The following is a 25,342-nucleotide window of genomic DNA, read 5'->3' as shown; positions in this document are numbered from 1 at the left end:
AGTTCGCTGGACATTTTACTCGTAAAAAACCATTGAAATTCCCCCGTTATAGTTAGTGCCGGCAACTATAACTCACGCGACCGCAATCCTCTGCTGAGGACATATGTGTCTTTATGAAAAAAAAATATTTGTAATATATGTATAGCTAAAATTTAATGGAAGAAGACATGGGCAAATAAGTGTCTAAATACAGTATTAGCATCAGCAGAGGATTGCGGTTGCGTGAGTTATAGTTGCCTGCACTAACTATAACGGGGGAATTTCAATGGTTTTTTACGAGTAAAATGTCCAGCTAACTATAACGTGTGTGAAACCTATGGTTTTTTCAGTGAATTTGTACGGTTTTTTAAATGCTAAGTTACTTTACGCCGTTCGTGGCGTGTGCGCCCACTTTACGCAGTTCGTTCCGTGGGCGCAAGGTGAGCACGCGGTGCGCTACGCGCACCACGTGCCCACGTTACGCTGGATGGGCCATGTACGCACGATGCGCTTCGCGCATCGTCCGCACACGGAGGACATATTATGCGCTTCGTTGAGAAACTAAATCTATTAATTGTTCTTTTGAATAATGTGACATGCACAAAAGGTGCCCTACAGGCACCTTTGGCACACGGGGGAGGGGTGAGTGTGGATATTTTATTTTTATAATTAATTTTTACCGTACGCGTACGGTAAGCGTAATCGGCGTTTTTTCGAAAAAAAATAATATGGTTTTTTTTGCCTTGGGGGGTCTTGTGGGGCCCCTTAATCAATGCTAGGTGGTTAGGAGCTGTCTAACATGCTCCTTTACATATTTTCCACCTTTGTTTTTCCTCCCCCCCTCAGAGTGCGAGAGAGAAAATGGCGGCCGCCGCTTCCTGGTTTCGACCGATTCGAATGTTTACTAAGATCTAACAGCCAATCAGAATCGCGCTCGCGCACGTCACCGTACGCGTACGGTAAGCTTACCGTAAGCGCACAGTAAGCGCACCGTAAGCTGGCTCAGATATTTATATTGATTTAAATGCTATTTTCTCAGGATCTACTGAACAGATTTACACCAGACCTACAAAAGGCACTTCCTTGACCTGAGGACTACCTCTCTGCCAAATTTCAAGTAACTCTGTTCGGCCGTTCGGGCTGTAGCTGTGTCTAAAGGTCCTATGGAAAAATGCATGGGAAAAACGCGTTTTGGGACCCCCCTTTTTTCTCAGCCCCCGCTTGACGAATCCCCCCGAGACTTTCAGGGTAGGAGCGGAGCGTAGCGCCCCACCTATTTTGAAAATTTCGCGAGGATTCGTCGACCGGCGCCAAAGTTATTCCAAATAGAATGTTGCGGATTTCCTATGGAAACAGGGTCCTAACTATAACTACCTACTGGCGACTGCCAGTAGGTTACATATATATATATATATATATATATATATATATATATATATATATATATATATATATATATATATATATATTCCACAGAACAGAAAAGCTCCTTCCGGATCTGCTGGGACCCTTGAGAGGTGGCGCACACGCCAGCGGAGCACGCCGGCAAAATTAATGTCCACACCAAACGAAAAAGTTCTACGTGCGCTCTCAGTAATAAACAGGTGAAACAACGATATCAATATCCGAAAGTTTAATTCACACTACGCGTTTCGGCGACAAGCCTTGATCACGTGTGAACATGTGTTACCCAACAGTCCTAATAAAGCATTGAAATTGCGATGTCATCACGTTAGACAGAACCAGGGCAGCGGCCATCTTAGAGTGGTACAAGCTTTATTGGTACACAGGAAAACATTGCATATTCAAATAAAAATAAAAATTAAATTGATAAATCAATGTTGCAATGTGACGTGTCTACACAGGTGCCGATAAAGCATAGAAATTACGCTGTCAAAACACCGGAATGAGTTGGAGCCAAGGCAGCGGCCATCTTGGAGTGGTAAAAACAGTATTGGTACTTAGAAAAAGTATTGGTACTTAGAAAAACATTGCATACTCAGAATCAGAGTTCAAAGTTGAGAGAATTGATACATGATGCAATGTAAGTTGTCTCCACAAGTGCGGAACATCCCTATGGCTGCACTGCTGGACCGAAGGAATAGTAGGGTAATACTAATATTAACGGAAACGGTGGTTGCCATGGCAATGGTGCCCCCAACAATTGACACGAAAAATGCGTGAGCTAAAGACAGGGGTCAGGTGAATGGCAGTCTACGGGCAAGTGCCCAGGCAACTACCTAGTAATGTTATGACTAGCGCTAAATAACGGGGACAAAAACATAATACTGCAATAGTAGTAGCTCTACAGACATAAAATGTGTACGTGATGACTATAACCATAGGACTTATCTTAGCCAATGAGCGTGCCCATAGTGGAAAGGTTTGAGGTGATGAGCAAGTGAAGAGTGAACTCGTGGAGTGAAAGGGTAGGATGCCCGTGCCGGTGAGTCAAAGTGAAGGGCTCCTTCCTTCTCTCCTGTCAATAATACAAAAAATGAACATGTCAGTGCAACGAATAACATAGCTCATAGGGTTAACACAATACAGAAGTATTAAGTAGCATAGCATACACATCGAAAAGGAGACTATTAAAAGACAAAACAGCTAGATTTGGTTGTACAAGGGCGAGCATAAAAACACATGGTATGCTGGACGGGTAAGGGAGCAATTAAGACATAAAATATGCTTATATGGTTCCTCATTATTTAAGGTGGATTGACATTTCCTCATCCATGTTCAATCCCCCTGGGCTCTTTGTTTGAAAGTCAATAATATATCTAGATTCACGTTGTCTGAGGTGAAGAGTTCTATCACCACCTCTGGGATTCCTAGGTATATGTTCCAAAATGCAGTAACTCATGTCGTTAATGTTGGAACCATGTTTGGAGAAAAAGTGACGAGCAACCGGGTATTTGGGGTCATTATTGGTAATGGCCCTTAGATGCTCCATCACTCTCTTTTTAGCAGGACAGGTGGTACTCCCTATGTACCAAAGTCCGCACGTGCATTCAATGGCATAAATCACGAAACAGGTACTACATGTGAGAAATTGCGTGATTTTCTTGGACACCCCACCATATGTCAGATTGTCTTTAAATGTACTGTTTCTGCAAGCTTTACAATGGCCACATGGAAAAAATCCCATGAGGCCATGGCCAGTATTGGTGGTACGGTCAGTGATATCATTTCTGACTACTATGTCTCTGATGTTCTTATTCCTCCTGTAGGTGATACTGGGCCTGTCAGGAACCAGATTGCCAACCACCCCATCTGATTTAAGAATGTCCCAATGTTTAGCGAAAATGCGTTGGATTTTATGTGCATCAGAATTGTATGTGAGGATCACCCGGACCACATCTGAGGTATCATCGGTGGTGCTTTCTACTCTGTCTTTCAGGGTGTCTACCCTATCAATCCCTTCCGCGCGTTCTTTCGCTTTTCTGAGAACCCAATTGGGATAGCCTCTAGCTTGGAACCGGCTGACAATGTTATCCCTCTCTGTACTGTATGAATCGGGATTGTTGCAATTTCTCTTTGCCCTCAGCAGCTCCCCGTAGGGTATACTCCATTTGAGAGTATCGGGGTGGCTGCTGAGGGCATGCAAGATGCTATTGCCCGCTGTAGCTTTCCGAAAAAGAGTAGTGCATATTTTGTTCTCCACTACCTCCAGTCCTACGTCAAGAAAGTCCGTTTTGGTGTCATTGATACTCCCAGACAGAACAATGTTGTAACTATTGGTGTTCAGTTTCGAGATAAATTCCTCAGCTTCACCTCTGGTGCCATTCCAGACGATGAACAAGTCATCAATGTAGCGACGCCACATGACAACTTTACTGAAATCGGTTTCCAGGGTCCTGCTGGCTGTTATTTCGGAAAGCTACAGCGGGCAATAGCATCTTGCATGCCCTCAGCAGCCACCCCGATACTCTCAAATGGAGTATACCCTACGGGGAGCTGCTGAGGGCAAAGAGAAATTGCAACAATCCCGATTCATACAGTACAGAGAGGGATAACATTGTCAGCCGGTTCCAAGCTAGAGGCTATCCCAATTGGGTTCTCAGAAAAGCGAAAGAACGCGCGGAAGGGATTGATAGGGTAGACACCCTGAAAGACAGAGTAGAAAGCACCACCGATGATACCTCAGATGTGGTCCGGGTGATCCTCACATACAATTCTGATGCACATAAAATCCAACGCATTTTCGCTAAACATTGGGACATTCTTAAATCAGATGGGGTGGTTGGCAATCTGGTTCCTGACAGGCCCAGTATCACCTACAGGAGGAATAAGAACATCAGAGACATAGTAGTCAGAAATGATATCACTGACCGTACCACCAATACTGGCCATGGCCTCATGGGATTTTTTCCATGTGGCCATTGTAAAGCTTGCAGAAACAGTACATTTAAAGACAATCTGACATATGGTGGGGTGTCCAAGAAAATCACGCAATTTCTCACATGTAGTACCTGTTTCGTGATTTATGCCATTGAATGCACGTGCGGACTTTGGTACATAGGGAGTACCACCTGTCCTGCTAAAAAGAGAGTGATGGAGCATCTAAGGGCCATTACCAATAATGACCCCAAATACCCGGTTGCTCGTCACTTTTTCTCCAAACATGGTTCCAACATTAACGACATGAGTTACTGCATTTTGGAACATATACCTAGGAATCCCAGAGGTGGTGATAGAACTCTTCACCTCAGACAACGTGAATCTAGATATATTATTGACTTTCAAACAAAGAGCCCAGGGGGATTGAACATGGATGAGGAAATGTCAATCCACCTTAAATAATGAGGAACCATATAAGCATATTTTATGTCTTAATTGCTCCCTTACCCGTCCAGCATACCATGTGTTTTTATGCTCGCCCTTGTACAACCAAATCTAGCTGTTTTGTCTTTTAATAGTCTCCTTTTCGATGTGTATGCTATGCTACTTAATACTTCTGTATTGTGTTAACCCTATGAGCTATGTTATTCGTTGCACTGACATGTTCATTTTTTGTATTATTTACAGGAGAGAAGGAAGGAGCCCTTCACTTTGACTCACCGGCACGGGCATCCTACCCTTTCACTCCACGAGTTCACTCTTCACTTGCTCATCACCTCAAACCTTTCCACTATGGGCACGCTCATTGGCTAAGATAAGTCCTATGGTTATAGTCATCACGTACACATTTTATGTCTGTAGAGCTACTACTATTGCAGTATTATGTTTTTGTCCCCGTTATTTAGCGCTAGTCATAACATTACTAGGTAGTTGCCTGGGCACTTGCCCGTAGACTGCCATTCACCTGACCCCTGTCTTTAGCTCACGCATTTTTCGTGTCAATTGTTGGGGGCACCATTGCCATGGCAACCACCGTTTCCGTTAATATTAGTATTACCCTACTATTCCTTCGGTCCAGCAGTGCAGCCATAGGGATGTTCCGCACTTGTGGAGACAACTTACATTGCATCATGTATCAATTCTCTCAACTTTGAACTCTGATTCTGAGTATGCAATGTTTTTCTAAGTACCAATACTTTTTCTAAGTACCAATACTGTTTTTACCACTCCAAGATGGCCGCTGCCTTGGCTCCAACTCATTCCGGTGTTTTGACAGCGTAATTTCTATGCTTTATCGGCACCTGTGTAGACACGTCACATTGCAACATTGATTTATCAATTTAATTTTTATTTGAATATGCAATGTTTTCCTGTGTACCAATAATGCTTGTACCACTCTAAGATGGCCGCTGCCCTGGTTCTGTCTAACGTGATGACATCGCAATTTCAATGCTTTATTAGGACTGTTGGGTAACACATGTTCACACGTGATCAAGGCTTGTCGCCGAAACGCGTAGTGTGAATTAAACTTTCGGATATTGATATCGTTGTTTCACCTGTTTATTACTGAGAGCGCACGTAGAACTTTTTCGTTTGGTGTGGACATATATATATAGATATAGAGAGAGAGAGAGAGATTCACTGAAAAAAAACATAGGTTTCAGGGGCGTTATAGTTAGCTGGACATTTCCCTCGTACAAAACCCTAGAAAATATATATATATATATATATATATATATATATATATATATATATATATATATATATATATATATATATATATATATATATATATATATATATATATATATATATATATATATATATAGAGAGAGAGAGAGAGAGAGAGAGAGAGAGAGAGAGAGAGAGAGAGAGAGAGAGAGAGAGAGAGAGAGAGAGAGAGAGAGAGAGAGAGAGAGAGAGAGAGAGAGAGAGAGAGAGAGAGAGAGAGAGAGAGAGAGAGAGAGATATATATATATATATATATATATATATATATATATATTACCTACTGGCGGTCGCCAGTAGGTAGTTATAGTTAGGACCACGTTTCCATAGGAAAACCTCAACATTCTATTTTGAATAACTTTGGCGCCGGTCGACGAATCCTCGCAAATTTTTCAAAATAGGTGGGGCGCTACGCTCCGCTCCTACCCTGAAAGTCTCGGGGGATCCGTCAAGCGGGGGCTGAGATAAAAGGGGGGTCCCAAAACGCGTTTTTCCCATGCATTTTTCCATAGGACCTTTAGAACGAGCTGCAGCCCGAACGGCTGAACAGAATTACTCAAAATTTGGCAGAGAGGTAGTCCCTAGGTCAAGGAAGTGCCTTTTGTAGGTTTGGTGTAAATCTGTTCAGTAGATTCTGAGAAAATAGCCTTTAAATCAATATATATATCTGAGCCAGCTTACGGTACGCTTACGGTAAGCGTACGGTGGCGTGCGCGAGCGCGATTCTGATTGGCTCTTAGATCTTAGTAAACATTCGAATCGGCCGAAACCAGGAAGCGGCGGCCGCCATTTTTTCTCTCGCACTGAGAGTGATTTTTAAAATATCAAGCCCAAAAACATGTAAAGGGGCTGTTTTGACAACTCCCTCCCACATAGTCATGTTGAGGGAGTCCCCAAACATCCCCCAAGTGCAAAAACGGTTTTATTTTTTTTTCGGCAAATTCGCGGGGTACGCTTACCGTACGCTTACCGTAAGCGTACGGTAAAAAAATAAAAATAAAAAAAACACTATCCACACTTACCCCACCCCCTGTGCTTTTGGTGGCCGAAGGCCACCAAATGTACAGGGCTTATTATAAGGGAAAAAAACTTAGCATTTAAAAAACCGTACTAATTCACTGAAAAAACCATAGGTTTCACACACGTTATAGTTAGGAATTAGCATTTAAAAAACCTTGCAAATTCACTGAAAAAACCATAGGTTTCACACATGTTATAGTTAGCGGAAATTTTACTGATAAAAAACCAGTGAAATTCCCCCGTTATAGTTAGCGCAGGCAACTATAACTCACGCGACTGCAATCTTCTGCTGATGACATATGTGTCTTTATGAAAAAAAAATATTTGTAATATATGTATAGCTAAAAATGTATGGAAGAAGACATGGGCAAATAAGTGTCTAAATACAGTATTAGCATCAGCAGAGGATTGCGGTCGCGTGAGTTATAGTTGCCTGCGCTAACTATAACGGGGGAATTTCACTGGTTTTTTATCAGTAAAATTTCCGCTAACTATAACATGTGTGAAACCTATGGTTTTTTCAGTGAATATATATATATATATATATATATATATATAAAAAACACAGGTTGCCCTTGAGAGAAGCCACACACTGCGGGGTTACAGCACACCACTCAGCAGGCGGCAGTGAGGTTGACAGAGCGCACACAGTCCAAGCGCCAAACGCGTTTCGAGCTCCCTCGAGCTCTTGATCACTGGCAATATGGAGGCAGGAAGCAGTGCTAAGAACAACTGTCTTTATTAATTACAGAGTCCCACCCCAATGGGCGTTGCATAAAGTGGCATGCTGGTCCTGGTAGTCCAAAAAATATAGCCACATTCAGACTCTAAAGTTCTTTCACCAAGTGGATACTGTCCCTGCCCCACAAAAAAGTATACATCCATTTACGGTGGAGCGCATGTTCACTGTTTTCCGCTGCCTGTACTTCTGCGAGCGAGGCCCCCACTGTCCCAACAAGTGCTAGTGTTTACCAGCACACAGGATCCGCCTGAGGCGTCGGGGCTCCTCGCGGCCGGACCAGCCGCTGTAATACAAAAAATACAGGTAGCCCTTGAGAGAAGCCACACACTGCGGGGTTACAGCACACCACTCAGCAGGCGGCAGTGAGGTTGACAGAGCGCACACAGTCCAAGCGCCAAACGCGTTTCGAGCTCCCTCGAGCTCTTGATCACTGGCAATATGGAGGCAGGAAGCAGTGCTAAGAACAACTGTCTTTATTAATTACAGAGTCCCACCCCAATGGGCGTTGCATAAAGTGGCATGCTGGTCCTGGTAGTCCAAAAAATATAGCCACATTCAGACTCTAAAGTTCTTTCACCAAGTGGATACTGTCCCTGCCCCACAAAAAAGTATACATCCATTTACGGTGGAGCGCATGTTCACTGTTTTCCGCTGCCTGTACTTCTGCGAGTGAGGCCCCCACTGTCCCAACAAGTGCTAGTGTTTACCAGCACACAGGATCCGCCTGAGGCGTCGGGGCTCCTCGCGGCCGGACCAGCCGCTGTAATACAAAAAACACAGGTTGCCCTTGAGAGAAGCCACACACTGCGGGGTTACAGCACACCACTCAGCAGGCGGCAGTGAGGTTGACAGAGCGCACACAGTCCAAGCGCCAAACGCGTTTCGAGCTCCCTCGAGCTCTTGATCACTGGCAATATGGAGGCAGGAAGCAGTGCTAAGAACAACTGTCTTTATTAATTACAGAGTCCCACCCCAATGGGCGTTGCATAAAGTGGCATGCTGGTCCTGGTAGTCCAAAAAATATAGCCACATTCAGACTCTAAAGTTCTTTCACCAAGTGGATACTGTCCCTGCCCCACAAAATAGTATACATCCATTTACGGTGGAGCGCATGTTCACTGTTTTCCGCTGCCTGTACTTCTGCGAGCGAGGCCCCCACTGTCCCAACAAGTGCTAGTGTTTACCAGCACACAGGATCCGCCTGAGGCGTCGGGGCTCCTCGCGGCCGGACCAGCCGCTGTAATACAAAAAACACAGGTTGCCCTTGAGAGAAGCCACACACTGCGGGGTTACAGCACACCACTCAGCAGGCGGCAGTGAGGTTGACAGAGCGCACACAGTCCAAGCGCCAAACGCGTTTCGAGCTCCCTCGAGCTCTTGATCACTGGCAATATGGAGGCAGGAAGCAGTGCTAAGAACAACTGTCTTTATATATATAATCTACTGGCGGTTAGGACCTATTTTCCATAGGAAATCCGCAACATTCTATTCCCAATAAGTCTGGCGCCGGTTGACGAATCTTCGCGAAATTTTCCAAACTATTGGCCAGCTCTGCTCCGCTCCTACCCTGAAAGTTTTGTGGTGATTCGTCAAGCGGTGGCTGAGAAAAAAGGGGGGTCCCAAAACGCGTTTTCCCCATGCAATTTCCCATAGGATCTGTTGTCGCAGCTACAGCCCGAACCGCTGAACGGAATGACACCAAATTTGGCAAAGAGGTAGTGCTCAGTTCAGACTCGTGCCTTTTGCATAAATGCTGTGAATCTGTTCAGTGGTTCCTGAGAAAATTAGGGTAAAAAAGATAGTGATATCTATGGCCGGGGAGGATTAGCGCACCCTACCCGCACCGTAAGCGCATCCTCCCCGAACCGAGCACGCACCCTCCCGATCGCACGCTGAATGCTAACTGGCTGTCGAGTGTCTGTCTACATTCGAAACCAGGAACTGTTGGCGGCCATTTTCTGCCTCGGTAGAAGCGAGGCTGAAGAAGCAAGGGGAATAAGTGTGTAAAACATATAAAGGGGGCAGAGTGGAAATACTCTGACCCTCTAGAGGTGCTTGGACCCCCTGGGGCCCCCTTTTTTCTTTAAACGGCGAAATGCGCGCTGGGTGCGCACATCCTAACGCGTTGGGTGTACGGATTCTCTCGTGTTGGGTGCGCGGATCCAAGGGAATTTTTTTTTTAATTTTTGGGAGATAAAGATCAAGCTTAAGTGTTTTGTTCTTGAGTGGCTCTATAAAGAGCCGTTGTGTTCATTGAGAGTTTTTGGTACTTATAAGTAAGTACCTATACAGAGTCTAAAGTTGTTGAGGAAGACTCTGTTTCCTTCATCAGTAAAGTGTACTCCATCTCTGCTATACATCTCTTGCATATGAAAGCGCAGATTGTTATTGTAAATGGACCCCATTCTATAGTCTCGGAGAAAAGCGGAAACAGATTTATTCACAGGTTTCCTAGCTTTCTCAATTTGTGGACAAAAATGATCGGACCAGTTCCATTTCTGCCTTTGGCATATGTTAGAATACACAAAGGCAGTTTTGGGGAAAAGTGAAATCAGTTCTGGAAAGGTGTCCTTCATAAGGATTTCCAGACCTACCCCAGTCAAAGTGCCTAGGTCATTGCCACCACAGTGCACTATTATGAGGTCAGGGTGTTGGATATGCATGAAGGATTTCACCAATGGCATCAATTGGTGCCACTTTAACCCTCTCTGTCTAATCCATTTAATGTCTACATTTGGCAAACCTAGGTCTTTGTGAATGCCTTTGTTTTCTGCATACCTTTGGCTCCAGAAAATATCGCTGTGTCCCACAATCCACACTCTAAGCATCTTGAAAGGAGGTCTGGATGCACTCGGATGGTCTCTGTAAATGAAATGGCAGTTTGGAAAGTAAGATGTTTCTAAAATGGTGGCTAAGATGCAGTTTTGAAAAAAGACAAGAAATCATTGGTTGTATGACTACTTTCTACACTGAAAGGTAGGGTGTATATTTCTGTTTTTTAAAGGTATGATTCTTATTGGTTAACAAAAACAGATTGTAAGGAACATTATATATGATAAGCTGATATGTTGAAAAGTCAAGCACACTTCCTGTCTTGTTTAGTAATATTGTGTGCTGAACTTGTGACCTGTGAGCTCAGTGCAGTGTTCCATGACCTGTTTCTATGGTAACAGGCAGAAGGCAGATTAGGGGAAGGGTTGAAATGTATTTCAGTTGGAAAGGGTTGAAATGTTTAACCAATAGAAATGTGTGTTTGCTTTTGAGTTTGTGTGTGAAGGATTGTGATTTGATGTTTACATGTATATGTGTGGAAAATGAAAGGGAAACTTTTCCATTCTTTGTTTTTGCTGAGAGGTGAACAGTGCAGAGATTCTGTAAAAGAAAATATGGTGAGTGATTGATATACTTCTTAATCTACAAAAGAACTTGAAAGAAGAGTTATTTAATTGTGAGGGGATGTATGTAGACTATTTTGATTTTAATCTGACTAATGTATTTCTCCTACCAAAGTGTAGGGAGTACTTTTTTTCTCTACAATGTGTGTGCATGTAGAAACCACTCTGTGATAAGCATTTGTGTTTTTCATGTGTTTGTAGACAGATAACTGTGCTATTTTTATATTTTGGTAGAATTAGAAACCAGTCATTGTTTATGAATTTGTGAAATGAGTTATGTTGTTATGTTTCTATACTAAAATGTAGTACTACTTCTAGATTAATTAATGTGTTTTGGTATAGTGCAAGGGACAGTGAGTCTGTGTGCATTTGGGAACCACTGTGAGAGAAGCATTTGGTAACATCGTGTATTTGCTGACAGATAACTGTTTAAACTTGTCATGTTGTGAAGTTTTAGTAGCGCTAGAAGACAGTTATGGCTTATGATTTGATTAAATGAGTCAGGCATTGACAGTAAAGTGCAGTCGTGCAATATGTAGATTGTGTGCAGTCCCCTTAACACTTCCACTGTAGTGAATGAGTTTTGGTAATCTGCTAGGGATAGTGGTGCATGTCTAGAATCACAGTGTGAGTTAGTGTGCATTTGGGAACCACTGTGAGAGAAGCGTTTGGTAACATCGTGTATTTGCTGACAGATAACTGTTTTAAAACATGTCATGTTGTCAAGTTTTAGTAGCATTAGAAGACAGTTATGGCTTATGCGTTGATTAAATGAGTCATGCTTTGACACTGATGTGGTGTACTTAAATATGTAGATTGTGCGCAGTACCATTAACTCTTCCAGACTAGTGAATGAGTTTTGGTAAACTCCTAGGATAGTGTTGCTTGTCTAAAATCACACTGAGTCTGTGTGCATTTGGGTAAGGATTGTGAGAGAAGCATTTGATAACATCGTGTATTTGCTGACAGATAACTGTTTTAAAACCGGTCATGTTGTCACGTTTTAGTAGCATTAGAAGCCAGTCTTTGCTTATGCTTTGATTATATGAGTCAGGCTTTGACATAAAAGTGCAGTCCTGAAATATGAAGATTGTGTGCAGTTCCCTTACCACTTCCACAGTAGTGAATGATTTTTGGTAAACTCCTAGGTATAGTGGGTGTTGTCTAGAATCACACTGAGTCTGTGTGCATTTGGGAACCACTGTGAGAGAAGCATTTGGTAACATCGTGTATTTGCTGACAGATAACTAATTTAAAACCTCTCATGTTGTCAAGTTTTAGTAGCATTAGAAGCTAGTCTTTGCTTATGCATTGATGAAATGAGTCAGGGTTTGACACTAAGGTGCAGTACCATGTACTATTCTGTTCACTGTGGCAGAACTGAAATTTTAAAAGTTTTACCTAAACACTGTCCTAGAAGTAGTCTGATTATTTAGTCAGTTTCTAAGTACCAAATAGATTGCTTCAAATGTCTATGCAGTATGCATGTAGTGTTCTAACATACTATACACTTGTCTTTTACACCTTCAATTCCCTGGTCAGTATCCATACACTTCCAGGAAACATCCTGTCACTTCCTTTGCAGTCCTCTAGAGACCCATTCAACAGCATGTACTAATCCATTCACTGTGCCAAAACCCAAACAGTTATAAATTCACCAAGACACACTCTTTCCAGTACTCTAATGATTCAGTCACTGACTAAGTATTCATGCACTGAGCCAGGTCTTAGCACATGGACTTCTTCAAACCCCTATCCACTATGCATGCAGTCCTCTAACCACCTACACACTCGTCTTTCACACCTTCAATTCCCCAGTCAGTATCCGTTCACTTCCAGCAAACACCCTGTCACTGCCGTTGCACTCCTCTAGTGACCCATTCAGCATCATGTACTAATCCATTCACTGCACCAAACCCTAAAAAAATTCACCCAGGCACTCTCCTTGCATTACTCTAATCATTCAGTCAGTACCCAAGTACTCATCCAGTGACCCAGGCCTTAGTACATGGACTGCTTCAAACCCTTATCCACTATGCATGCAGTCCTCTAACCATGTACACAATTGTCTTTCACACCTTCAATTCCCTAGTCAGTATCCATACACTTCCAGGAAATACCCTGTCACTCCCTTTGCAGTCCTCTAGTGACCCATTAGGTACCATGTACTAATCGATTCACTGTGCTAAAACCCAAACACTTATAAATTCACCAAGATACTATCTTTGCAGTACTCTAATCATTCAGTCAGTGCCTAAGTATTCATACACTGAGCCAGGCCTTAGCACATGGACTGCTTCAAACCCCTATGCACTATGCATGCAGTCTTCTACCCACCTAGACACTTGTCTTTCACATTTTCAATTTCCTAGTCAGTATTTATACAGTCCAGCACTTGTCACTGAATTTGCACTCCTCTAGTGACCCATTCAGTACCAAGTACTAATCCACTCCCTGTGCGAAAAGCCTAGTACTTATAAATTCACCTAGGCACTCTCCTTGCTGTACTCTAATCATTCAGTCAGTACCCAAGTAGTCATGCAGTGAGCCAGGCCTTAGCACATGGACTGCTTTAAATGCCTATGCAGTATGGATGAAGTCCTCTAATCACCTACACAGTTGTGTTTCACACCTTCTATTCCCTAGTTAGTATTCATACTCTTCTAGCAAACACCCTGTCACTCACCCAGTGTGTCTCCTTATAGTACTGTAATCATTTAGTCAGTTAGCATGTAGTCTTTTAGTGAGGTAGGCTTTAGGGCATGAACTGCTTCAAAGTAGTATGCACTATGCATGTAGTGTTTTAACGATCGTCACACTTGTGGTTCAGGGCTATAGTTTCTTAGTCAGTTTTTATATAAAAAGGGTTTGTACAGTAATGGAATAGTGTAAATTCGAAAGTTATTAATAAACATGTATTTGTGATTCTTTTTTACAGATACAGAACAGGAGTGTTTCTCATCTGTTTGCACTCTTCTCGTGCAAGATTGTTTGCATGAAGGGTCCTCAGGTGTTTAATCATACTTGCTGTGCCGCACGAGTATTTTTTGTTAGGATCCCCTCGTAACAGAACTCTTTGGCAAATCTTGCGAGTGACGAAGGTGGCATTGGTCTTTGTTTGCCCCTTGGGAAAAGTAAAAAATGTCCTCACCACTGAAGAAAAACGTTGTGGGCGTGGTGCCTTCTGCAAAAAAATGTCCTCAGATTCAGTAAATATTTTAAAGCGGCAACATTTACAGTTTTTCTAAGTTAAACTTATAAAATGTTGTTAGCTGTATACATTTTATATATCTGTGATTTGTTTCTTGTGGTATTTTGTTGAGAATACCATGTTGGTTTTTTTTTAACAATCTTTCTGATTTTTCAGGTCTGTCGTCGACATCCATGGTCCCCACAGGAGTGTTTCGCCTTGTTGTTTTGTATTATTGTTGTTACATTTTGTTTATTAGTTTATTGTTCATATATATGTTAATAAAAAAATAAAGTTTGAAAATAGTTTATCGTTTATATATTTATTATTATAAAAAATAAAGTTTGAAAAAAAACATTAATAAAGTTTTTGGTTGTTCTCTTAACTGCTGTGTGACTCTTTCTTGTTCTTATTACTGTTATTTGATGGAGTCCACCATGGTGTTAAATTTTGGGGCACTTATCGCTGGAATACTGGTGATATCTGCAGTTTGCACACACTTCTGAATAGTGTGTTAGATTTATCTCAACTTTACTTCCGTTAAAGTGCTGATAATGAAATGGAGAGTAGCCGTTACCGTGCAAAAAGACACGAGGTGCACCTGATTTATTCTAAATACTAAAATCCTGAATTGAATTGCACTGAGGTATTGGCTGCACTTACAGTGTACACACAAAATCTATTAAGAAATCTCATTGTATTTATATTGATTGGGAATAGTGCGTCAGGTGCTGGATCTTGACGAGATACACTGCTCAGTTTGTATATTGTTCTGCACACGAAAAAAATCACATCACAACTTTCACACCAATTGCAATGCGAAACAAATTCCGGCGATAAGACACGTTAGCACCAGGGATTTTACACCTGCTTTCTGCTGGTGTTAAGCAGGACAACTACCTGCACCATGAAAGGGAACACAGCCAAGAGCCACACCAGAACACCCACAGGTGCCATAGAGTCAATGAGCATGATACAGGGATACCCATGAGGGCCAGAAGACTCATCTCAACAACTCCAGGACCGCCAATGCCCCCCAAACCCACATCTTAGTAAGTGTGTCCCTGTGGTCATTGTCTTAGCATGATAGGCACAAGCCCTGCAACATCACAGTGTGCTGTCACCTCCGTGTTGGCAGTGAGCCTGCATGAGTAGCTACGTACGCATCCTCCTGCATGCACAACTGGCGTGTGCTGGTCTGGGGTTCACAGGTCAGTGCAGGGGTGTGCCTATCCAGCAAGGGGAACGGGGTGTCTCGGACATGTACAGGAAGTGCGGTAAGTGTGTCTCTGTGTTCTGGTGTGGCCTGCTACAAGAGCCGCAGCAGTCGATGTTGTAAAGTGGCATGCACTACCTCCAAACGGCACTGTGATGTTGCAGTTGGAATGTAGCAGGACATGCGCAAATAGGTATTACAATGGTGTGCCGTACGAGTGCACGAGATACAACAGCGCACCGTACAAAAGTGTGGGGGCTCGTGGGAGGGAGGAGCAGCCGTTTGGCAACATAATACACAGTGAACTCGACCATGCGCCACATGCTGGGCATCTCATCCATGATGACCACGGTCGCAGACATCCCACAACACCAACGACTGGCCTTTGTACATATCCTGTATGAATGCAGCGTGGTTTTCACTTCTATGCTCGTTCAGTGGTGTGATGTTGGCGGGTTGTGTGACTTGTGCTCCTTGTTGGTGTTTTTCATTTTGGCCATTGTTAGTCTATATGTGTGTTGTACTTAATTGTGCATGTGTGCCATTCTGCCCATCTCCCCCCCTCCCCCCACTCCCTGCTTCTTCCTCTTCCTAGTGCTGTTGTGTCTATAATTTTGTTGCTGCACACAAATACATGTAAAGAATAAATTAGAATAGTTCCTGGATGCTTTTAGGTTTCAAACCTTCTCTATTGGTTTCTTTTTAATTTTCCATATGAACCGTTTTTTTAATATTCAACAACACATAGAAGTCAGAAGTGCAACGTATTCTATCAACACACTTTCTAGAACATTCTACAACACGTGCAGGTTAAAAGTTCATAAATTTTTTAAAACTTTACGATATTTTTTTGTAACATTTAACGACACGTGCAGGTTAAAAGTTCTCGATTGTTTTAAGTTCGAACAGTGCCTTCCAAATGCAAGTAGCAGGTGTGGTTGAGCTGAGCATATTTTATCCTAAGATATGTACTCCAAGTTGAAACTGCTTTTTCTTAATCAATCACAAAGATGCTTTTCCACAAAACTAATGTGCACCCTACTTTTAAAAAAGAATGCTTTTCATGATATCTTTAGAGATAAGTTATAGATAGGAATTAGCATTTAAAAAACCTTTGCAATTCACTGAAAAAACCATAGGTTTCAGAGGCGTTATAGTTAGGAATTAGCATTTAAAAAACCTTAGAAATTCACTGAAAAAACCATAGGTTTCAGGGGCGTTATAGTTAGCTGGATATTTCCCTCGTACAAAACCCTAGAAATTCCCCTGTTATAGTTAGTTCAGCTAACTATAACTCGCGCCCCCGCAATGCAGGAAGGCAGGGGCCTGAGCCACAGTGTATATTTGGAGAAGTAATCAGTGGTGCTGCTGAGGCCTTTTACCCAACCGGGTTATATATTTGAATGATGTTGGCGGAAACAGTGCACATGCAGAAAGGAACGTGTTTATAGTCATCAGGCATACCTTAGGACTACAATATCCAGAATGCCTAACGAAACGCCCATTTGGGCGGGACTTTAAATTGAATAAATCAAGCGTTCCAAACTCACCTGTTTTCGTTATTCATTTGAGCCAGTGAACAAGAGCTTCAATACAGCTTGAAACGCGTATGGCAGAATTTAAAGGCTTGGAGGCATGCTGATACTTTTCCTCCTGTGGCATCGAGTGCAGTAACCCCTGCTTGTGTGGCGAATCCTTAAAGGCAGCTTTGTGGACAGAATATTATGCGGCCAGCCTGGTCGCGGATTTGCCCCGCCGCGGTTTCAGCGGATCCGGAGTGCTCGTAAGTTTATGGGCACCTTTCAGGAAGGCAGGGGGCCTGAGCCACAGTGTATATTTGGAGAAGTAATCAGTGGTGCTGCTGAGGCCTTTTACCCAACCGGGTTATATATTTGAACGATGTTGGCGGAAACAGTGCACATGCAGAAAGGAACGTGTTTATAGTCATCAGGCATACCTTAGGACTACAATATCCAGAATGCCTAACGAAACGCCCATTTGGGCGGGACTTTAAATTGAATAAATCAAGTGTTCCAAACTCACCTGTTTTCGTTATTCATTTGAGCCAGTGAACAAGAGCTTCAATACAGCTTGAAACGCGTATGGCAGAATTTAAAGGCTTGATACTTTTCCTCCTGTGGCATCGAGTGCAGTAACCCCTGCTTGTGTGGCGAATCCTTAAAGGCAGCTCTGTGGACAATATATATATATATATATATATATATATATATATATATATATATATATATATATATATATATATATATATATATATAGAGAGAGAGAGAGAGAGAGAGATTCACTGAAAAAAACATAGGTTTCAGGGGCGTTATAGTTAGCTGGACATTTCCCTCGTACAAAACCCTAGAAAATATATATATATATATATATGATAACACAAAGGAGATTTCACCGCACTCCCAGAGATGTAAAGATGTCTTTATTATCTTTCCAAAAAGCAGTTCCGTTCACCACAACGCGTTTCCACTACCGTCTTCCTCAGGTGGTGTGTAATTGCCTGCTTGCATTTTGCCACGCCTATAGTTCAGTACCAGGCATTATGGGATTTATAGTTCCTTTCTTGAGGCATGATGGGAGTTCCACTTTAAGTAAGTCTATTACATTGCTAAGTGCAAATTTATCAGTCCCATGTGCAATTTCTTTCATTAATTTTCACTTGTACATCTCTGCGCCTAAACTCCGTTTTTAAATAGGCCACATCGACGTTGGTACTTGCAAAGGACACTTCCTCACCTTTTTGAGCACAGACGAGGCAGTCCTAATGTCAGGAACATGCACGGCGGTTTTTCTGAAGTTTTAGAACGTTTCCTTGCAGTCTTCAGAGGCTGAGTGCATACCGCAAGAGATATCGTATCTCTCCATGTTTCCTTAGGTATCCATTACCATCGGGCGCCGCCGCCTTTAACAATGTATTTAGAGCAAATTGTGGTCCACAGGCGGCGCGCTCTGCTGCTGGTGCGGTGTTGAGGAGCAGACCACATGCCCTCAGTCATAGGATAACACAAAGGAGATTTCACCGCACTCCCAGAGATGTAAAGATGTCTTTATTATTTATTATCTTTCCAAAAAGCAGTTCCGTTCACCACAACGCGTTTCAACTACCGTCTTCCTCAGGTGGTGTGTAATTGCCTGCTTGCATTTTGCCACGCCTATAGTTCAGTACCAGGCATTATGGGATTTATAGTTCCTTTCTTGAGGCATGATGGGAGTTCCACTTTAAGTAAGTCTATTACATTGCTAAGTGCAAATTTATCAGTCCCATGTGCAATTTCTTTCATTAATTTTCACTTATACATCTCTGCGCCTAAACTCCGTTTTTAAATAGGCCACATCGACGTTGGTACTTGCAAAGGACACTTCCTCACCTTTTTGAGCACAGACGAGGCAGTCCTAATGTCAGGAACATGCACGGCGGTTTTTCTGAAGTTTTAGAACGTTTCCTTGCAGTCTTCAGAGGCTGAGTGCATACCGCAAGAGATATTGTATCTCTCCATGTTTCCTTAGGTATCCATTACCATCGGGCGCCGCCGCCTTTAACAATGTATTTAGAGCAAATTGTGGTCCACAGGCGGCGCGCTCTGCTGCTGGTGCGGTGTTGAGGAGCAGACCACATGCCCTCAGTCATAGGATAACACAAAGGAGATTTCACCGCACTCCCAGAGATGTAAAGATGTCTTTATTATTTATTATCTTTCCAAAAAGCAGTTCCGTTCACCACAACGCGTTTCAACTACCGTCTTCCTCAGGTGGTGTGTAATTGCCTGCTTGCATTTTGCCACGCCTATAGTTCAGTACCAGGCATTATGGGATTTATAGTTCCTTTCTTGAGGCATGATGGGAGTTCCACTTTAAGTAAGTCTATTACATTGCTAAGTGCACATTTATCAGTCCCATGTGCAATTTCTTTCATTAATTTTCACTTATACATCTCTGCGCCTAAACTCCGTTTTTAAATAGGCCACATCGACGTTGGTACTTGCAAAGGACACTTCCTCACCTTTTTGAGCACAGACGAGGCAGTCCTAATGTCAGGAACATGCACGGCGGTTTTTCTGAAGTTTTAACCAATGAAATTCCCCCGTTATAGTTAGTGCAGGCAACTATAACTCACGCGACCGCAATCTTCTGCTGATGACATATGTGTCTTCATGAAAAAAAAACATTTGTAATATATGTATAGCTAAAAATGTATGGAAGAAGACATGGGCAAATAAGTGTCTAAATACAGTATTAGCATCAGCAGAAGATTGCGGTCGCGTGAGTTATAGTTGCCTGCACTAACTATAACGGGGGAATTTCATTGGTTTTTTACCAGTAAAATTTCCGCAAACTATAACATGTGTGAAACCTATGGTTTTTTCAGTGAATATATATATATATATATATATATATATATATATATATATATATATATATATCTCTATATATATATATAGAGAGAGAGAGAGACAGATATATATATAGATATATATATATATATATATATATTACCTACTGGCGGTCGCCAGTAGGTAGTTATAGTTAGGACCCTGTTTCCATAGGAAAACCGCAACATTCTATTTTGAATAACTTTGGTGCCGGTCGACGAATCCTCGCGAATTTTTCAAAATAGGTGGGGCGCTACGCTCCGCTCCTACCCTGAAAGTCTCGGGGGGATTCGTCAAGCGGGGGCTGAGAAAAAAGGGGGGTCCCAAAACGCGTTTTTCCCATGCATTTTTCCATAGGACCTTTAGACACAGCTACAGCCCGAACGGCTGAACAGAATTACTTGAAATTTGGCAGAGAGGTAGTCCTCAGGTCAAGGAAGTGCCTTTTGTAGGTTTGGTGTAAATCTGTTCAGTAGATTCTGAGAAAATAGGATTTAAATCAATATATATATCTGAGCCAGCTTACGGTGCGCTTACCGTACGCGTACGGTGGCGTGCGCGAGCGCGATTTTGATTGGCTCTTAGATCTTAGTAAACATTCGAATCGGTCGAAACCAGGAAGCGGCGGCCGCCATTTTCTCTCTCGCTCTCAGAGTTGGGCAGCAAAAATGAAGCCCAAAAATGTCTTAAGGGGCAGTTTCTTCAGATCCTAACCACCCATCAATGATATAGGGGTCCCCAAAAACCCCCCCAAAAATTTTTTTTCGGAAAATCGGCGATTACGCTTACCGTACGCGTACGGTAAAAAAATTTTTTAAAAAAAATTATCCACACTCTCCCCACCCTGTGTGCAAATGGTGCCCGAAGAGCACCATTTGTGCATGGCTTATCACAGATATGAAATTAATAAGAATACATTTCTCAAAGATGCGCATAATATGTCCCCCATGTGCGCACGGTGCGCGAAGCGCATCGTGCGTACATGGCCCATCCCGCATAACGTGGGCACGCGGGGCGCGCAGCGCACCGCGTGACCACCGTGCGTGCACGGCACTAACTGCGGAAAGTGGGCGCGCGGTGCGCGAAGCGCACCGCGTGCTCACTGTGCGCGCACGGTGCGCGAAGCGCACCGTGCGCGCACGCAACGAACTGCGTTAACTGGGCGCGCACGCCACGAATGGCGTAAAGTAACTTAGCATTTAAAAAATCGTACAAATTCACTGAAAAAACCATAGGTTTCACACACGTTATAGTTAGGAATTAGCATTTAAAAAACCTTGCAAATTCACTGAAAAAACCATAGGTTTCACACATGTTATAGTTAGCTGTACATTTCACTCGTAAAAAACCAATGAAATTCCCCCGTTATAGTTAGTGCAGGCAACTATAACTCACGCGACCGCAATCTTCTGCTGATGACATATGTGTCTTTATGAAAAAAAAATATTTGTAATATATGTATAGCTAAAATTTAATGGAAGAAGACATGGGCAATAAGTGTCTAAATACAGTATTAGCATCAGCAGAGGATTGCGGTCGCGTGAGTTATAGTTGCCTGCACTAACTATAACGGGGGAATTTCATTGGTTTTTTACGAGTGAAATGTACAGCTAACTATAACATGTGTGAAACCTATGGTTTTTTCAGTGAATATATATATATCCAAGGAACTCCACTGCACAGCGACTGCACCTCGTTTGACAAATGGAGCACAGACCACAAATAAGTGCGCAGAGTTTAGTTTATTTCCCCAAGATTCTGTCGGCTGTTACGCGTTTCGGCTCCAAGGAGCCTTGATCATCTATATATATATATATTACTTACTGGCGGTCGCCAGTAGGTAGTTATAGTTAGGACTTCCTATGTGGGAAGTTTGGGGGTGATTCGTAAAGGGGGGTCCCAAAACGTGTTTTCTCCATGTTAATTTCCATAGGAAACTTTAGACAAGGCTACGGGTGAACGGAATTACCCCAAATTTGGCAGGGAGAAGGTTCTTGGTCTAGAAAGCACGCTTTTGTTTATTTGGTGCAAATCCGTTCAGTAGTTTGAGAACTATCGATATTTGGGAATTCTGCCATCTGATTGGCTGAGGCGTTAAGAGCACGAGCTTGCTGCTTATTGGTTGTGAGCGCTGCGAGCGGTTGCAACTAGGAAGTGTTGGCCGCCATTTTGTGATTCCGTTGAAGCGAGTAAGGGGAAAAAAGGGCGAAAAGAGTAGGAAAGAGGAGGGTAGGAGCGCTGTGAGGCCTGTGGGGTGGTTAGGGTGTGCTGCACAGGGAGTGTGAAGCGATGTATTCACCCCTACCGGTTTGAAAGTGCTGTTTTGCCCAGAGTGAGATGGTGCTGAGGTGAGGTGCAGGTACACTCAGGGATGAAACCGTGAGCGGATTGCTGTAAACTGATGTGCTCTGAGCGCTGTAGGATACTGGCCGCTGTAGCATAGTTGTGCAAGTGGTGTTAGTATGGGTTTAGAGTATAGCGGTGTGAGCTCTGTGGGGTGGTTATGGTGTGCTATACAGGGAGTGTGAAGTGAAGTATTCACACCTAGCGGTGTGAAAGTGCTGTTTTGACCAGAGTGAGATGGTGCTGAGGTGAGGTGCCAGTACACTCGGGATGAAAACGTGAGCTGATTGCTGCAAACTGATGTGCTCTTGGCGCTGCAGCATACGGGCCGCTGTAGCATAGCTGTGCAAGTGGTGTTAGTATGGGTTTAGACTATAGCGGGAGTGGGAAGCGAACTACTCACCCCTACCGGTCTGAAGACTCAAATGGAGTGTTTTAGCAAGCAGGAATAAAGAAATAATCGTGAAGAATATAATGCAGAATGTTGCAATGCCACAGAAGACAAATGGTGAAATCGGGTGCGTTTAAGAAAGTGGTTGTGTGGGATAAAGCGAGGGAGTCTGCAAGTTATATAAAAAGTGTAAAAAAAGCACTGTGATCCAGCACACTACACAATCATTATAAAATTACAATATTACATAACGAAGAATATCATTCCATTCAGCAGGTCTGGTTTCAAGTTTCTTTATTTAATTTCTTCTTTAAAATCAGCGTAGCCAACACGTTTCGTCCTTACGGACTTCTTCAGAGCAAAACTTTTAAGAGGGTCTTTTTCTTGAATTCCCTCAATACTGAAATTTATGGTCAATGTTCCTTTAAAGACAGACTTGTATACAACCAGAATTGAAATAAGAGAGACTTTGTCCTGTACCTCTTTAGTAATAAGGTCTATACCAAGCACCTCCTTTTATAAAACTATTTTGGGTATAGCCGCATTTGCTTTCACAGGTTAGTATGGTGCTCTCGGTACCGTATGGCCCTGTTAGGGTTTAAAAGTTTGCTTATTTGTTGTTTAGAAGAAAAGTCCCTCCATCGCGCGGTCCATGAAAGATAGGTGCAGTCACTATTGCCTCATACCTCGTTTTCTTTGTGCATGGTTATATAAAAAGTGTCTTTATGTAAGTGCCATAAATGGATCCACTGGTGCAAGAGCTAAGGCATCCAGCTGAGGCAAACTCCAACCACTTCTGCTGTATTCAAAGCTAAGCTTCTGCATCAGTCAATTCCACATTACATATTACAGTGCCATGTAACATAAACAATACCTATTAGACATGAATGACTGTAAATTGTAGAATGAAAATAAAGGTAGGATACGATTACCACACTGTGCCAACCAGGTCCTAAACAATGCCGTGTTTTTTTATCTTGATCGCCAGTTATAGCGTATTTGCATAGACCATGCATCATCCATCCGTGGTTAGTGTGGAGAGGTAAGGGCCAATAATGAAAACAGAGTTCAAATGTCTAAGCATACTTAGAAAGTTATTATATGAAAATAGTTCAATTGAAGTGTATTAAAAAATGTAATAGGAAAAATTTTAAAAAGTTGGGAAAAAAAATCAATCCAAGAATAAAGTGAATTTCTTTCAAGTCTTGGAGATTGCAGTCCGGAAGTTCTTCAGCGGCTTAAGATGCGTAATGTTCCAAGAGGCAATTGTTGTCATCGTGTGAGAAAAGCGAAGCGATCCAATTCATATCCTCGAAGGGACAGTAATGTTCCTCGAATGTTGGAGCGGCAATTTGAATTGGCAGGCAATCTGCGATGTTGTCAAAAATTGCACGTTGCATGAGATCTTTCGCGGCTACGCAGAAATCCCATTCCGCCAGGATACATTTTTGCGTTGCATCCACCATTGCTCGTCTGCCCGAACAATCAAGTTCCTGGTTTTCAAGATACTCCATTACCTTCTGGATATCGGGAGCGTTTGCTGGGATGTTGGCAAGGCATAGATCCATTCGCCAGTCGATTGGGCAAGTTTTGCAATAAAAAGATGGTTGCACGCAGATTGTATATGTGTAAATAAATGTCATGTTGTAGCTGGCTCCGATAATAGAGGCAGGCAGCCAAAAAGTTGTTCCATTTTTTCACGGTATTGATGTAGCTTTGAGTTATGGCGTATTCTGTCGGACATGCTTGTTACCACAGGGAGCGTAGCCATTTTTAACAAGCTAAAATAGTAGTAGGATGGCCGCAAACAGAGCGAGAATTATGGGCACTGTTGCTGTTGTTCCAGAGATGATCGAATGAATGAAGTCTGGTATTAGACTAAAAACCGTTTGAAAGCCTGTGAGAAGGCCGGAGGAGACAATGTTAAAAAAAAAAAGTGTAATGGGAGGTTCGTATTTAAAAGGGAGTGTATTTTACTTGAAGTTCGTCCTATCTGTAGTTGATAAATTACTTTTGGAGAAGTGAGGGACACTTCTGTTTGAAACAAAAGCGCTTTCAGTTTGCTCCGTTTAATAAAATCTGTTTTCAAAGTAGGTATTGAAGGCCAAGTTGAACTTTGGGAGTTACTTTGTGTGGGTGGGAATAGAGATTGCCAGAGGAAGTTATCCGGTTTGAAACAGTAAGGACATACAGTATGCCAGCTCACATTGCGTAGCAGTCCATGTTATTAAGAAGCAGATGACTGCTGTTAGAAAGCTGTGTGAATGTTGGTCGGATTGTGGGAGTTGGCGTGCTTTTAAGAAAGCACGCACGATTGGGGGCTGTAAGCTTAGAAGCGTCGTGCAGTTGGACATTCTTGCATAGTAATGAATGATTGCCATTGTGGTCCCACTTTTCAACTGTGAGAAAAACTTTGGTATCCTCTTTAAGACAGCGATATGTAAATGGGAGAAACCACTGCTCGTGAATAAACGCTTTACCTTCTATAATCACATACAACATGACAAACAACATGTTAACCTAGCAGACACAATGACACTACGTACTGGGGGAACCGTGGCTAGCCATGTACACAAACCAAACATGGAATGGCACCTCTGCCACACAAT

General features: G+C 42.6%; 1 protein-coding gene across 3 annotated transcripts in view; it reads right to left on the bottom strand.

The window, feature by feature from the left end:
- ASZ1 (ankyrin repeat, SAM and basic leucine zipper domain containing 1) overlaps positions 1–25,342 on the bottom strand; it is a 1,654,265-nt gene that overhangs the window by 1,553,113 nt on the left and 75,810 nt on the right. The window lies entirely within an intron of this gene.

The sequence above is a fragment of the Triturus cristatus genome, chromosome 4_1 (genome assembly GCF_964204655.1).
Source record: "Triturus cristatus chromosome 4_1, aTriCri1.1, whole genome shotgun sequence".
Lineage (NCBI taxonomy): Eukaryota > Metazoa > Chordata > Amphibia > Caudata > Salamandridae > Triturus > Triturus cristatus.
This window is presented reverse-complemented; position numbering and strand designations above follow the sequence as displayed.